A 13,347-nucleotide genomic window follows, 5' to 3' on the forward strand; every position below is an offset into this window, starting at 1 on the left:
TTTTTCTATCTATCTATCTATCTATCTATCTATCTATCTATCTATCTATCTATCTATCTATCTATCTATCTATCTATCTATCTATCTATCTATCTATCTTCAAACCTTTTCTATCTATCTATCTATCTATCTATCTATCTATCTATCTATCTATCTATCTATCTATCTATCTATCTATCTATCTATCTATCTATCTATCTATCTTCAAACCTTATCTATCTATCTATCTATCTATCTATCTATCTATCTATCTATCTATCTATCTATCTATCTATCTATCTATCTATCTATCTTCAAACCTTTTCTATCTATCTATCTATCTATCTATCTATCTATCTATCTATCTATCTATCTATCCTACTAATATGCTAATCATGCTAAAATGCTAGCAACATGCTATTCTCATGCTAATCATGCTAGAAACATGCTAGCAACATGCTAATCATGCTAGAAACATGATAGCAACATGCTATTCGCATGCTAGTCATGCTAAAATCATGCTAGCAACATGCTAGTCGCATGCTAGAAACATGCTACCAACATGCTAATCATGTTAGCAACATGCTAGCAACATGCTAGTCGCATGCTAGTCATGCTAGAAACATGCTAACAACATGCTAATCATGCTATAAACATGCTAGCAACATGCTAATCATACTAAAATCATGCTACCAACATGCTAGTCGCATGCTAGTCATGCTAGAAACATGGTAACTATCTATCTATCTATCTATCTATCTATCTTCAAACCTTTTCTATCTATCTATCTATCTATCTATCTATCTATCTATCTATCTATCTATCTATCTATCTATCTATCTATCTATCTATCTATCTATCTATCCTACTAATATGCTAATCATGCTAAAATGCTAGCAACATGCTAGTCTCATGCTAATCATGCTAGAAACATGCTAGCAACATGCTAATCATGCTAGAAACATGATAGCAACATGCTATTCGCATGCTAGTCATGCTAAAATCATGCTAGCAACATGCTAGTCGCATGCTAGAAACATGCTAGCAACATGCTAGTCGCATGCTAGATCTATCTAACTTCAAACCTATCTATCTATCTATCTATCTATCTATCTATCTATCTATCTATCTATCTTCAAACCTTTTCTATCTATCTATCTTCAAACCTTTTCTATCTATCTATCTATCTATCTATCTATCTATCTATCTATCTATCTATCTATCTATCTATCTATCTATCTATCTATCTATCTTTAAACCTTTTCTATCAATCTATCTATCTATCTATCTATCTATCTATCTATCTATCTATCTATCTATCTATCTTCAAACCTTTTCTATCTATCTATCTATCTATCTATCTATCTATCTATCTATCTATCTATCTATCTATCTATCTATCTATCTATCTATCTATCTTCAAACTTTTTCTATCTATCTATCTATCTATCTATCTATCTATCTATCTATCTATCTATCTATCTATCTATCTATCTATCTATCTATCTATCTTCAAACCTTTTCTATCTATCTATCTATCTATCTATCTATCTATCTATCTATCTATCTATCTATCTATCTATCTATCTATCTTCAAACCTTATCTATCTATCTATCTATCTATCTATCTATCTATCTATCTATCTATCTATCTATCTATCTATCTATCTATCTATCTTCAAACCTTTTCTATCTATCTATCTATCTATCTATCTATCTATCTATCTATCTATCCTACTAATATGCTAATCATGCTAAAATGCTAGCAACATGCTATTCTCATGCTAATCATGCTAGAAACATGCTAGCAACATGCTAATCATGCTAGAAACATGATAGCAACATGCTATTCGCATGCTAGTCATGCTAAAATCATGCTAGCAACATGCTAGTCGCATGCTAGAAACATGCTACCAACATGCTAATCATGTTAGCAACATGCTAGCAACATGCTAGTCGCATGCTAGTCATGCTAGAAACATGCTAAAAACATGCTAATCATGCTATAAACATGCTAGCAACATGCTAATCATACTAAAATCATGCTACCAACATGCTAGTCGCATGCTAGTCATGCTAGAAACATGGTAACTATCTATCTATCTATCTATCTATCTATCTATCTATCTATCTATCTATCTATCTATCTATCTATCTATCTATCTATCTATCTATCTATCTATCTTCAAACCTTTTCTATCTATCTATCTATCTATCTATCTATCTATCTATCTATCTATCTATCTATCTATCTATCTATCTATCTATCTATCTATCTATCTTCAAACCTTTCTATCTATCTATCTATCTATCTATCTATCTATCTATCTATCTATCTATCTATCTATCTATCTTCAAACCTTTTCTATCTATCTATCTATCTATCTATCTATCTATCTATCTATCTATCTATCTATCTATCTATCTATCTATCTATCTTCAAACCTTTTCTATCTATCTAACTTCAAACCTATCTATCTATCTATCTATCTATCTATCTATCTATCTATCTATCTATCTTCAAACCTTTTCTATCTATCTATCTATCTATCTATCTATCTATCTATCTATCTATCTATCTATCTATCTATCTATCTATCTATCTATCTATCTATCTATCTATCTATCTATCTATCTATCTTTAAACCTTTTCTTTCTATCTATCTATCTATCTATCTATCTATCTATCTTTCTATCTATCTATCTATCTATCTATCTATCTATCTATCTATCTATCTATCTATCTATCTATCTATCTATCTATCTATCTATCTATCTATCTATCTATCTATCTTCAAACCTTTCTATCTATCTATCTATCTATCTATCTATCTATCTATCTATCTATCTATCTATCTTCAAACATTTTCTATCTATCTATCTATCTATCTATCTATCTATCTATCTATCTATCTATCTATCTATCTATCTTCAAACCTTTTCTATCTATCTATCTATCTATCTATCTATCTATCTATCTTCAAACCTTTTCTATCTATCTATCTATCTATCTATCTATCTATCTATCTATCTATCTATCTATCTATATATATATATATATATATCTATCCTACTAATATGCTAATCATGCTAAAATGCTAGCAACATGCTAGTCTCATGCTAATCATGCTAGAAACATGCTAGCAACATGCTAATCATGCTAGAAACATGCTAGCAACATGCTAATCATGCTAGAAACATGATAGCAACATGCTATTCGCATGCTAGTCATGCTAAAATCATGCTAGCAACATGCTAGTCGCATGCTAGAAACATGCTAGCAACATGCTAATCATGTTAGCAACATGCTAGCAACATGCTAGCCGCATGCTAGTCATGCTAGAAACATGCTAATCATGCTATAAACATGCTAGCAACATGCTAATCATACTAAAATCATGAAACCAACATGCTAGTCGCATGCTAGTCATGCTAGAAACATGGTAACTATCTATCTATCTATCTATCTATCTATCTATCTATCTATCTATCTATCTATCTATCTATCTATCTATCTATCTATCTATCTTCAAACCTTTTCTATCTATCTATCTTCAAACCTTTCTATCTATCTATCTATCTATCTATCTATCTATCTATCTATCTATCTATCTATCTATCTATCTATCTATCTATCTATCTATCTATCTATCTATCTATCTATCTATCTTCAAACCTTTTCTATCTATCTATCTATCTATCTATCTATCTATCTATCTATCTATCTATCTATCTATCTATCTATCTTCAAACCTTATCTATCTATCTATCTATCTATCTATCTATCTATCTATCTATCTTCAAACCTTTTCTATCTATCTATCTATCTATCTATCTATCTATCTATCTATCCTACTAATATGCTAATCATGCTAAAATGCTAGCAAAATGCTAGTCTCATGCTAATCATGCTAGAAACATGCTAGCAACATGCTAATCATGCTAGAAACATGATAGCAACATGCTATTCGCATGCTAGTCATGCTAAAATCATGCTAGCAACATGCTAGTCGCATGCTAGAAACATGCTAGCAACATGCTAGTCGCATGCTAGATCTATCTAACTTCAAACCTATCTATCTATCTATCTATCTATCTATCTATCTATCTATCTATCTATCTATCTATCTATCTATCTATCTATCTATCTATCTATCTTCAAACCTTTTCTATTTATCTATCTTCAAACCTTTTCTATCTATCTATCTATCTATCTATCTATCTATCTATCTATCTATCTATCTATCTATCTATCTATCTTTAAACCTTTTCTATCTATCTATCTATCTATCTATCTATCTATCTATCTATCTATCTATCTATCTATCTTCAAACCTTTTCTATCTATCTATCTATCTATCTATCTATCTATCTATCTATCTATCTATCTATCTTCAAACTTTTTCTATCTATCTATCTATCTATCTATCTATCTATCTATCTATCTATCTTCAAACCTTTTCTATCTATCTATCTATCTATCTATCTATCTATCTATCTATCTATCTATCTATCTATCTATCTATCTATCTATCTATCTTCAAACCTTATCTATCTATCTATCTATCTATCTATCTATCTATCTATCTATCTATCTATCTATCTATCTATCTATCTATCTATCTATCTATCTTCAAACCTTTTCTATCTATCTATCTATCTATCTATCTATCTATCTATCTATCTATCTATCTATCTATCTATCTATCTATCTATCCTACTAATATGCTAATCATGCTAAAATGCTAGCAACATGCTAGTCTCATGCTAATCATGCTAGAAACATGCTAGCAACATGCTAATCATGTTAGCAACATGCTAGCAACATGCTAGTCGCATGCTAGTCATGCTAGAAACATGCTAACAACATGCTAATCATGCTATAAACATGCTAGCAACATGCTAATCATACTAAAATCATGCTACCAACATGCTAGTCGCATGCTAGTCATGCTAGAAACATGGTAACTATCTATCTATCTATCTATCTATCTATCTATCTATCTATCTATCTATCTATCTATCTATCTATCTTCAAACCTTTTCTATCTATCTATCTATCTATCTATCTATCTATCTATCCTACTAATATGCTAATCATGCTAAAATGATAGCAACATGCTATTCTCATGCTAATCATGCTAGAAACATGCTAGCAACATGCTAATCATGCTAGAAACATGATAGCAACATGCTAATCATACTAAAATCATGCAACCAACATGCTAGTCGCATGCTAGTCATGCTAGAAACATGGTAACTATCTATCTATCTATCTATCTATCTATCTATCTATCTATCTATCTATCTATCTATCTATCTATCTATCTATCTATCTATCTTCAAACCTTATCTATCTATCTATCTATCTATCTATCTATCTATCTATCTATCTATCTATCTATCTATCTATCTATCTATCTATCTATCTATCTATCTTCAAACCTTTTCTATCTATCTATCTATCTATCTATCTATCTATCTATCTATCTATCTATCTATCTATCTATCTATCTATCTATCTATCTAATATGCTAATCATGCTAAAATGCTAGCAACATGCTAGTCTCATGCTAATCATGCTAGAAACATGCTAGCAACATGCTAATCATGTTAGCAACATGCTAGCAACATGCTAGTCGCATGCTAGTCATGCTAGAAACATGCTAACAACATGCTAATCATGCTATAAACATGCTACCAACATGCTAGTCGCATGCTAGTCATGCTAGAAACATGGTATCTATCTATCTATCTATCTATCTATCTATCTATCTATCTATCTATCTATCTATCTATCTATCTATCTATCTATCTATCTATCTTCAAACCTTTTCTATCTATCTATCTATCTATCTATCTATCTATCTTCAAACCTTTCTATCTATCTATCTATCTATCTATCTATCTATCTATCTATCTATCTATCTATCTATCTATCTATCTATCTATCTATCTATCTATCTTCAAACCTTTTCTCTCTATCTATCTATCTATCTATCTATCTATCTATCTATCTATCTATCTATCTATCTTCAAACTTTTTCTATCTATCTATCTATCTATCTATCTATCTATCTATCTATCTATCTTCAAACCTTTTCTATCTATCTATCTATCTATCTATCTATCTATCTATCTATCTATCTATCTATCTATCTATCTATCTATCTATCTATCTATCTATCTTCAAACCTTTTCTATCTATCTATCTATCTATCTATCTATCTATCTATCTATCTATCTATCTATCTATCTATCTATCTATCTATCTATCTATCTTCAAACCTTTTCTTTCTATCTATCTATCTATCTATCTATCTATCTTTAAACCTTTTCTATCTATCTATCTATCTATCTATCTATCTATCTATCTATCTATCTTCAAACCTTATCTATCTATCTATCTATCTATCTATCTATCTATCTATCTATCTATCTATCTATCTATCTATCTATCTATCTATCTATCTATCTTCAAACCTTTTCTATCTATCTATCTATCTATCTATCTATCTATCTATCTATCTATCTATCTATCTATCTATCTATCTATCTATCTATCTATCTTCAAACCTATCTATCCTAATATGCTAATCATGCTAAAATCATGTTAGCAACATGCTAGTCTCATGTTAATCATGCTAGAAACATGTTAGCAACATGCTAATCATGCTAGAAACATGATAGCAACATCCTATTCGCATGCTAGTCGCATGCTAGAAACATGCTAGCAACATGCTAATCATGTTAGCAACATGCTAGCAACATGCTAGTCGCATGCTAGTCATGGTAGAAACATGCTAACATCATGCTATAAACATGCTAGCAACATGCTAATCATACTAAAATCATGCTACCAACATGCTAGTCGCATGCTAGTCATGCTAGAAACATGCTAACAACATGTTAATCATGCTAAAATCATGCTAGCAACATGCTAACAACATGTTAATCATGCTAGAAACATGCTATTCGCATTCTAATCATGCTAGAAACATGCTAGCAACATGCTAATCGTGCTAAAATCATGCTAGAAACATGTTAGCAACATGCTAATCATGCTAAAATCATGCTAGCAATATATTAGCAACATGCTAATCATGTTAAAATCATGCTAACAACATGTTAGTCACATGCTAATCATGCTAGAAACATGCTAGCGACATTCTAGCAACATGCTAATCATGCTAGGGACATGCTATGGACATGCTAGCAACATGCTAATAATGCTAGAAACATGCTAGCATCATGCTAATCATGCTAAAATCATGCTAGCAACATTTTAGTCACATGCCTATCATGCTAGAAACATGCTGGCGACATCTTAGCAACATGCTAATCATGCTAGGGACATGCTAGCAACATGCTAATCATGATAAAATCATGCTAACAACATGCTAATCATGCTAGAAACATGATAGCAACATGCTAGTCGCATGCTAATAATGCTAGAAACATGCTAACAACATGCTAATCATGCTAAAATCATGCTAGCAACATGCTAGTCTCATGCTAATCATGCTAGAAACATGCTAGCAACACTCTAATCATGCTAGAAACATGCTAGCAACATGCTAATCGCATGCTAGTCATGCTAGAAACATGTTAGCAACATGCTAGTCGCATGCTAATCATGCTAGAAACATGCTATAAACATGCTAGCAACATGTTAATCATTCTAAAATCATGCTAGCAACATGCTATTCGCATGCTAGAAACATCCTAGCAACATGCTAATTATGTTAGCAACATGCTAGTCGTATGCTAGTCATGTTAGAAAAATGCTAATCATGGTAATATCATGCTAGCAAAATGCTAGTCGCATGCTAGTCATGCTAGAAACATGCTAGCAACATGCTAGTCATGCTCGAAACATGCTAGCAACATGCTAGTCATGCTAGAAACATGCTAGCAACATGCTAGTCATGCTAGAAACATGTTAACAACATGCTAATCATGCTAAAATCATGCTAGCAACATGCTAGTCGCATGCTAGTCATGCTAGAAAAATGCTAGCATCATGCTAATCATGCTAAAATCATGCTAGCAACATGCTAGTTGAATGCTAGTCAAGCTAGAAACATCCTAGCAACATGCTAATCATGTTAGCAACATGCTAGTCGCATGCTAGTCATGCTAGAAATATGCTAATCATGCTAGAAACATGCTAGCGACATGCTAGTCGCATGCTAATCATGCTAGCAACATGCTAGTCGCATGCTAATCATGCTAGAACATGTTAGCAACATGCTAGAATCATGCTAACAACATATTAGCAACATGCTAGAGACATACTAGCCACATGCTAATCATGCTAGAAACATGTTAACAACATGATAATCATGCTAGAAACATGTTAGCAACGAGCTAGTCAAATGCTAATCATGCTAGAAATATACTAGCAACATGTTAGTCATGATAACAAAATGCTAGGAACATGCTATTAACATGCTAATCATGCTAGAAACATGCTAGCAACATGCTAGTCGCATGCTAGTCATGCTAGAAAAATGATAGCAACATGCTAGTCATGCTAACAACATGCTAGTAACTTGCTAATCATGCTAGAAACATGCTACCAACATGCTAGCAGCATGTTAATCATGCTACAAACATGCTAGAAACATGGTAGCGACATGCTAGTCATGCTAACAACATGCTTTTCGCAGGTTAATCATGTTAGAAACATGCTAGCAATATGCTAGTCATGCTAGAAACATGGTAGCGACATGCTAGTCATGCTAACAACATGCTAGTAACTTGCTAATCATGCTAGAAACATGTTTGTCGCATGCATTCTTTCTGTCAAAGTAATCTATCTATCATTTTTTCTTTTGAACTAATCTATATCATTCTTTCTAACTAATCTATCTGTCATTCTTTCTAACTAATATATCTTTCTTTCTTTCAACTAATCTATCAATCTAACTTTAAACTATAAACTTCTAACTTCTATAAACTTCTTCAAACTTTCTGGTCAGGCTTTCTCAAGCCAACTTAAAGTTTGTCTCGACAGTCATGCTAGTCATGCTAGAAACATGCTAGTCGCATGCTAGTCATGCTAGCAACATGCTAATCATGCTAGAAACATGCTAGCGACATGCTAGCAATATGCTAATCATGCTAGAAACATGCTAGCAACATGCTAATCATGCTAGCAACATGCTAGTCGCATGCTAGTCATGCTAGAAACATGGTAGCAACATGCTAATCATGCTAGAAACATGCTAGCGACATGCTAGCAATATGTAAGTCATGCTAGCAACATGCTAATCATGCTAAGAACATGCTAGGTGCATGCTAGTCATGCTAGAAACATGCTAGCAAAATGCTAATCATGCTAGAAACATGCTAGCGACATGCTAGCAATATACTAATCATGCTAGCAACATGCTAGTAACATGCTAATCATGCTAGAAACATGCTAGCGACATGCTAGCAATATGCTAATCATGCTAGAAGCAGGCTATCAACATGCTATCCGCATGCTAGTTATGCTAGCAACATGCTAGCAAAATGTTAATCATGCTAGTCATGCTAGAAACATGCTAGTCGCATGCTAGACATGCTAGAAACATGCTAGTCGCATGCTAGTCATGCTAGAAACATGCTAGCAACATGCTAATCATGCTAGAAACATGCTAGCGACTTGTTAACAATATGTTAATCATGCTAGAAACATGCTAGCAACATGCTAATCATGCTAGCAACATGCTAGTCGCATGCTAGTCATGCTAGAAACATGCTAGCAACATGCTAATCATGCTAGAAACATGCTAGCAATATGTTAGTCATGCTAGCAACATGCTAGCAACATGCTAATCATGCTAGCAACATGCTAGGTGCATGCTAGTCATGCTAGAAACATGCTAGCAACATGCTAATCATGCTAGAAAAATGCTAGCAAAAATGCTAGTCGCATGCTAATCATGCTAGAAATATGCTAGCAACATGCTAGTTGTATGCTCGTCATGCTAAAAACATGCTTGCAACATGCAAATAGCGCTAAAATCATGCTAGCAACATGGTAGTCGAATGCTAATCATGCTAGAGACATGCTAGCGACATGCTAGCAAAATGCTAATTATGCTAGAGACATGCTAGCGACATGCTAGCAACATGTTAATCATTTAAGAAACTTGCTAGCAACATGCTAATCATGCTAAAATCATGCTAGAAACATGCTAGTCGCATTCTAGTCATGCTAGAAACATGGTAGCAAAATGCTAATCATGCTAGAAACATGTTAGTAACATGCTAGTCGCATGCTAGTCATGCTAGAAACATACTAATCATGCTAACAACATGCTAGTAACTTGCTATTCAAACTCTATCTATCTATCTATCTATCTATCTATCTATCTATCTATCTATCTCAGACTGAAAACCGTCAAATGTAAAACTTTTTAAACTTCTTAAACTTTTTAAACTTATCAAACTTTTTTAAACTTTCTGGTCCAACTTTATCAAGCCAACTTAAAGTTTTGTCTTGACGAACTTTTTTATCTAGTTCTTCTTCTTTTTCTTATTCTTCTGACCCCAAATTTTGCAACTCTAACTCCTCCTAGAGCTTTAACTCTACAAACTCCTAACTCGGGTCAGACTTTCAGACTGTTTTGTCTTGGTGTGCTATATCTTTTCAGACTGATTTGACTTTCAGTTTTCTTAAAAAATTATATAAAAAAATCATAAAATCCCCATAGACTTACATTGCAGAGAGCTCAAATTGAGCCAAGACTACGGTGGCCCATTAGTGCACAAGCCAAAAATTCTATTATATAGAATATATAGAATAGAATTCTATTCTATTCTAAAAATCTATCTATCTATCTATCTATCTATCCTAGCTAACGACATACTAGCAAAATGCTAATCATGGTAGAAACATGCTAGCAACATGCTAATCATGCTAGCGACAGGCTAGCAAAATGCTAATCATGCTAGCAAGATGCTAGCAACATGCTAATCATGCTAGAAACATGCTAGCAACATGCTAGCAACATGCTAATCATGCTAGAAACATGGTAGCTACATGCTAATCATGCTAGGAACATGCTATTAACATTTTAGCGACATGCTAATCACTTGCTAATCATGCTACAAACATGCTACAAACATGCTAGTCACTTGCTAATAATGCTAGAAACATGGTAGCTACATGCTAATCATGCTAGGAACATGCTAGTAACATGCTAACGACATGCTAGTCACTTGCTAATCGTGCTACAAACATGCTAGCAACATTTTAGTCTCTTGATAATCATGTTAGAAACATGCTAGCAACATGCTTATCATGCTAGAGACATGCTAGCCACATGCTAATCATGTTAGAAACATGCTAGCAACATGCTAATCATGCTAGCAACATACTTGCAAAATGCTAATCATGGTAGAAACATGCTAGCGACATGCTCGAAACATGCTAGCAACATGCTAATAATGCTAGGAACATGCAAGCAAACATGCTAATCATGCTAGAAACATGCTAGCAACATGCTAATCATGCTAGGAACATGCTATTAGCATGCTAATCATGCTAGGAACATGCTATTAGCATGCTAGTGAAATGCTAGTCACTTGCTAATCATGCTACAAACATGCTAGTCGCTTGTTAATCATGCTAGAAACATGCTAGAAACATGCTAGCAACATGTTAATCATGCTAGAGACATGCTAGCCGCATGCTAATCAATGCTAGAAACATGCTATTAACATGCTAGCGACGTGCTAGTCACTTGCTAATCATGCTATAAACATGCTAGTCACTTTCTAATCATGCTAGAAACATGCTAGAAACATGCTAATCATGCTACGAACATGACAAACTGGGGCCCAGGTCAGAAAGCAGACAGACTGGCTAAACCAACCGTCTGCTAGCTGCCTCCCGTCACAGAGGTCAGTTAATTCTCAGCACATAGAGACTTTTTTCACCTAGATATCACACTACAGAGACTGTGTCTGTTCCCCGAACTAGAAAATACAAAAAACGTCCAAACCAAGTTAAGATTTACAATTTAATTGAGGTTCAACAAATAAAAAACTGAAGCAATATGGATAAACAAATGATAAAGCTTGGCTTATTGAATATCAGATCACTTTCTACGAAAACAATTTTTGTAAATAATATGATCACTGATCATAATATAGATGTACTCTGTTTGACAGAAACCTAGCTAAAACCTGATGATTACATTATTTTAAATGAGTCCACTCCCCAAGATCCCTGTTATAAACATGAGCTGCGTCTAAAAGGCAAAGGTGGAGGTGTTGCTTCAATTTATAACAAGGATTTCTCAGAGGGCAGGCTTCAAGTATAACTCGTTTGAAGTAATGGTGCTTCATATAACATTATCCAGAGAAACAAATGTTAATGATAAATCCCCTGTTATGTTTGCACTGGCTACTGTATACAGGCCACCAGGACACCATACAGAATTAAAGAGTTTGGTGATTTTACATCCAAGTTAGTTCTGGCTGCAGATACGGTTTTAATAGTTGGTGATTTTAATATCCATGTTGATAATGAAAAAGATGCATTGGGATCAGCATTTATAGACATTCTGAACTCTATTGGTGTTAGACAACACGTTTCAGGACCTACTCATTGTCGAAATCATACTCTAGATTTAATACTGTCACATGGAATTGATGTTGATGGTGTTGAAATTATTCAGCCAAGTGATGATATCTCAGATCACTTTTTAGTTCTGTGCAAACTTCATATAGCCAAAATTGTAAATTCTACTTCTTGTTACAAGTATGGAAGAACCATCACTTCTACCACAAAAGACTGCTTTTTAAGTTATCTTCCTCATGTAACCAAATTCCTGAGCATATCCAAAACCTCAGAACAACTTGATGATGTAACAGAAACAATGGACTCTCTCTTTTCTAGCACTTTAAATAAAGTTGCTCCTTTACGCTTAAGGAAGGTTAAGGAAAACAGTTTGACACCATGGTATAATGAGCATACTCGCACCCTAAAGAGATCAGCCCGAAAAATGGAGCGCAGCTGGAGGAAAACAAAACTAGAGGTATTTCGTATTGCTTGGCGGGAAAGTAACATATCCTACAGAAAAGCATTAAAAACTGCTAGATCCGATTATTTTTCTTCTCTCTTAGAAGAAAACAAACAAAACCCCAGGTATTTATTCAGTACAGTGGCTAAATTAACGAAAAATAAAGCCTCAACAAGAGTTGACATTTCCCAACACCACAGCAGTAATGACTTTATGAACTACTTTACTTCTCAAATCGATACTATTAGAGATAAAATTGCAACCATTCAGCCGTCAGCTACAGTATCACATCAGACAGTGCACTATAGACCCCCTGAGGAACAGTTCCACTCATTCTCTACCATAG

This window comes from Carassius carassius, chromosome 26 (assembly GCF_963082965.1).
Source record: "Carassius carassius chromosome 26, fCarCar2.1, whole genome shotgun sequence".
Lineage (NCBI taxonomy): Eukaryota > Metazoa > Chordata > Actinopteri > Cypriniformes > Cyprinidae > Carassius > Carassius carassius.